The sequence below is a fragment of the Spinacia oleracea genome, chromosome 4 (genome assembly GCF_020520425.1).
Source record: "Spinacia oleracea cultivar Varoflay chromosome 4, BTI_SOV_V1, whole genome shotgun sequence".
NCBI lineage: Eukaryota > Viridiplantae > Streptophyta > Magnoliopsida > Caryophyllales > Amaranthaceae > Spinacia > Spinacia oleracea.
Genome location: NC_079490.1, coordinates 119,914,474 through 119,919,501, shown reverse-complemented (window position 1 = coordinate 119,919,501; position 5,028 = coordinate 119,914,474). Strand labels below are relative to the sequence as shown.

The 5,028-nt window shown below is 33.8% G+C and overlaps 1 long non-coding RNA gene across 2 annotated transcripts; it reads right to left on the bottom strand.

Annotated features, from left to right (window-relative positions):
- Positions 1-839: 839 nt before the first annotated feature.
- LOC130459552 (uncharacterized) lies at positions 840-4,696 on the bottom strand. 2 transcript variants are annotated; one of them, XR_008919026.1, is made up of 6 exons: positions 4,294-4,696; positions 3,253-3,386; positions 2,895-3,118; positions 2,508-2,577; positions 1,675-1,784; positions 840-1,295 (listed from the first exon to the last, which is right to left on the bottom strand). It is a non-coding gene; the product is annotated as an uncharacterized lncRNA (long non-coding RNA). The 2 variants fall into 2 exon arrangements; XR_008919025.1 differs by having other exon boundaries at positions 841-1,295; positions 3,253-3,524.
- Between the last annotated feature and the right edge of the window lie 332 nt (positions 4,697-5,028).

Here is a 5,028-nt window from a genome sequence, read left to right as displayed (position 1 = left end):
TTTTGTGTAAAGACAGCGCTTTTTAAGCGCTATTAATTAGCAGCGTTGTTAAAAGAATAATAGCGCTTTTTAAAAGCGCTGTTAATATTGCCTAATTTAGTAGCATTTAATATATAAGCGCTATTAAATCTTTAGCTATGGCGGGAAATTTTTTACACCGAACATCTGATTTTATTTAAATTAATTAATAGCGCTTAACGAAAAAACGCTGTTATTAGAGGAGATTTTAATTTTTGACGAGCAGTTTTTTAATTTTAGTTTTTAATTATTATCTGTATTAAAAAAAAAAGCATTTTTGAGCCAATAATGTAAGAATTGAATAATATATATATATATATATATATATATATATATATATATATATATATATATATATATATATATATATATATATATATATATATATATATATTGCTCCCCGCGAATAATAAAAAGTTAACATATGTAACATTCAATTTCATCTCTATCATATCAAATAAACGTCTCGATTAGAGCTGTCAAAAATCGACCCGACCCGAAAACCGACCCGAACCCGACCCGAAAATACTGGGTCCTGAACAAGATTTTGTGACCCGTAACCCGATTTTATCCGAACCCGAGCAACCCGAAAAGGAATGGGTCAAAACCCGACCGAACCCGTTTTGGACCCGACCGATTGAAAATCATGGTATTTATAGTAATAAATGAGATTATGAGAAAATTTAAGCATAATAGACACGTTGTTTTTACTATTGTCGTGTGTAATATGATTTTAATTTGAATTATACGCCATTTTATGGTTGAATTTGACTAAATATAAACTTTCGTAGGAAAATTTGTTAATTTGTGCCAATATTTTGTATATTTATAACCTAAATTAATGAAAATATAATGCGCGTTTTAAAATCTCTCAACCCGTTGGGTCAACCCGAACCCGAAAGTTATGGGTCCCGAACAAGCATTTGCAAACCCGAACCCGAAAGTGACCGACCCGATTCAACCCGAACCCGAAAGTAATTTTTTACAACCCGACCCGACCGACCCGTTTGACAGGTCTAGTCTCGATGTCTCATAACTTAAATTCGTATGCAATGTTATCAACACACTGCTAGAAGAAAGAAAGAAGTCGTCATATAGTACTTCTTTTATTTTCAAATCAACACATTAAAATTAGAACATTGTACACAATTTCCAGACGAAAAACACAAGTAATCCACCACAATATACACACGAGAAGAGCATGACGCGTCAATTGAGCTCTGACTTCATCAATTTGTTCTTGATCATAATTCAGAACATTGCGATCATGAAAAGTACTACAAAATGAGAAAGTTAACATAATTAGTAAAAACACATAATATCTAGGCATAATTAAACAAAGAAAAATACATACATTTTCAAATATTCTAGATAATCTTGTTGAGTCTAATTCATATTTATCTATAATTCTGATAGAGAAGGCCCAAAGGAAACAATAATAGCACATAAGCAATGACATGCCACGATAAGGATACACCATTAGCATCTCCCTGAGAATATACAAACTGAAGTCTTTCTGGTTCCGGAAACATTTAAATCTTAACATCAGTCAGGTAATTCCCACGAGAAAGAAAGATTGTCCTTCCCATCAAAATAAACTCTGTAAACCATAATAACTAAACAAGGACAATAACGATGATTGAAGGAAGGGGATACCACAATTGTCACACGATAGGAGCTTGAGAAGTCTTAGTGTTGCATGGGATCCAATAAAGCAAGCACCCCCAGTTACCAGGACATGAGTGAGCCATTTAACGGCGAGAAGACTAAACAAAAGTGAATAAAGGCAGTAAGAACAAATGAAAATGTAACTCCATGATTAAACTATAACGAAGGACCTTCCAGTGAGGCAAAAATACTACTAACACATATGGAATACATAACAAAGTCCCATTTACGTGAAAAAGAAATATTTGATGTCTTTAAGGAGATACAATCCATAATTCCTATCTTAAACTAGGCTTACCCTACCACTACATAAGAAAATAAAAACAAAATTCCACCACCAAGCTTAGATGTTGACTCACAACTTTACCTATGTGTTTCTCAGTGCAAACTCATACATCAAGATATTAAGCAAAGGTTATGGTAGTAGACTTACATGGCTCGGGCTGTTGAAAGGTTATGTACACGAAATAGTTCACATACAGACGCACACACAAGAAAGTAACTTGATGGTGTAACTAAAAGTGTACTGCATATGTTGTTCATTAATCTCAATGAAATAAACTCAACAAAACAGTTTGCATTCGTCAGTTAAATGTCATAGCAGTTTCAAATATCCAGTCAGGTGGGAATATAGATATCTACGTATATTTCTCTACTAATGGTATGTAAGGTCACGCACTTTCTAGCACTTACTCTGAGAGATATTTTTATATAAAAAATAACTGGACTTTAAGGCTAGATAGTCTCATAAAACAAGAAAATAAGCCAATGATTACTTAATTGGAGAATAAAGATAATGATTGTGTCATGAAACAATGTACCTGTGTTTCCTATGTAAGTTCTCAATCTCGGCAATGTATGTGAAAAGCATCTCACTCCATTGCCACACATCTATAAAACGGGGGAAAGGAATTGAGGTAAATACAATAAAATAAAGACCAGCTCCTTAAGGCATTTAATTTCAAAGAAACTGAGTTAATTGAAGCACTAAAGTTAGGGAATCAGATCAACACAAGTATCCTCTGGGTTTCTATCATGTATCTATCCACAAGTTCGAACTTGAAACATCAATACATTGTCAATGAACCAATAGTTCACCAGAAAAAAAAGTATATAGACATGAGATACAAAAGAGATAATTATAAGACAGCACTAGAAGTCTAGAACTCAATCAAATAAAAGTACTAAAGTTCAACAAGAAAACTCACATTTCATTCTCATAATCTGGTATAAGAAGTATAATTTTCTTAGATAGTACACACCTTTGGCTCACTTCCATCACAATTAAAAATCCTCATAGTATAATCAGTGCCATTAGTTTCGGGCGTTGTAAAAATCAGCCCATGAGCACCCACTCCAAAATTCCGGTCACACAACTTCACTACTTGTGCTCAGGGGTTACCTTAGGCTCCATTGAGTCTCTATTATCAACCTACTCAGCACAACCTATGTAAGTTAGATCCCAAAAAGTTGAACAAGGAAACTCAACAACAGGAAAAATCATAAGGGGAGTAATTCATTTCACTCAATATCTCAGTAACCAATAAAAAAGGAGGCATTTCCTACCAAAAGAAAGTCGTTGCCGAGTCCATGACACTTGACAAAATGAAGAAATCCACTCTCCTTCTGGAGCAGGAAAGAAGTTATCTCCTGAGTCTGAGGGGCCATTGAAACAGCCACAACTCGGAAACCAGGACGTCCTTAACAAGATATGTTCAAAGTCAGATTCTTCCTTAAGAAAGAACAATGTTGGGACTTAACCAAAGCGAGACTCGACTGCAGTGATTAGGACGAGGAAGAGACTGAAATAAAGTTTGTGGTAATGGTTGCCATCTAATCTGTATAACGCAGTAAGATTAGGTTCAAAATTATTTCTTATATCTATCCAACAATGAGATAAGTGTAAGGAATACATAATCACATCATGATTTTACCATTAACAACCATACTAATAAAGACCATCAAAGTATCAACTAATTATAATCTGATTTTATACAAGCATAAAATCATCTACAGTTTTTATTCAAAACCCTTGTGAGCATTTCATCGAACACGTTACATGAGAAAATTAGAGAGCAAAATTCAAAAATTAAAAGCACAAATTCTACACTTTATGGCACAAATTCAACCACTTAGAGCAAAATTTCGACAATTTAAAGCACAAAATCGAAAATTCTATCCCTTATATCCTCCTTATGAGAGGAAACTCCATCTAGCATAACCCATCGTGTTCAACCAATTCCTTTCAACTGCAACTTCGTAGCAAAAATTGCACAACTGTAGTAGTTTGTTCCTCCCTAGCATGATCCGGTTTCAAATCAACGATATAAAATCTCGAAATAACTTATGCCCCTAAAAAAGTTGCACAATCAACTTCCCTTGCCCAGTCCCCTCCTTCGATGTTGCCCCGCTTCCCATCTAAACCTAGGTGGTTCTACTAACAGGATAGACTTAATGGAGTATCTAAAGACATAATACCAACATGGCAACATCAATATTTGCTCTTTCAATTGATAAAACCCAAATCCAATTCAACCCCTTAATAGAAAATTACAAAAAAAATAAAAAATAAACCCAACAAAATCACACAAGAAAGGCGGGAGATACCTGATAAATTTTACTGGAATCTTGAACCCATTTGAGCAAATCTCTTTGGAAGAATTCAAGACGATTAAGATTTATTCAAAGGCTTGACTTGGATTGGTAATTCAACCACACGCAGCAGGGTTTCGTTAATTGTGGAAGTCGTGGTGGGAGAAAAAAGGAAGCTGGAGAACGTGGGAAATAAATGTAGGCGGTGCTGAATGAGGGTTTGAGTTATTTAATTTTGTTTTGGCTTTTTGTTTTTGTTTTTATAAATTATTATAGCTATTAATCAATAATCACAACGTTTAAAGAAAAATGTTGTATTATATTAAGTTGGAAATTAAATTTGCTTCTTTTGATAGCACTATAAAATAAAGTGCTGTTATTTTATATAAATAATAGCGCTTTTTGATAAGCGCTATTAATTAGGCGCGGTTAATTAATGTTTTTGTTGTAGTGTTGAGGCCATTTTATCCTTAAATTATTTAAGGCCATTAAATCCTAAAAATGGTTTGAGGCCATTGAATCCGAAATATATTCATCTTAAGAATCAAGTCTATGATTTGGTTGGTTTTGCATAAAGGGTTCACACCCATTGGTTTCAAACATGTTTTCAAGAACATAAAAAGATGATATTGTACATACAAAAGAAGATCCTATATTGGTGATTAAATATTACAAACAACTTCATGGCGTTGATAATGTTGAAATCTTTTTCACCAAGTCGAAATGCTTGAACTATTTTGGATAAATCTA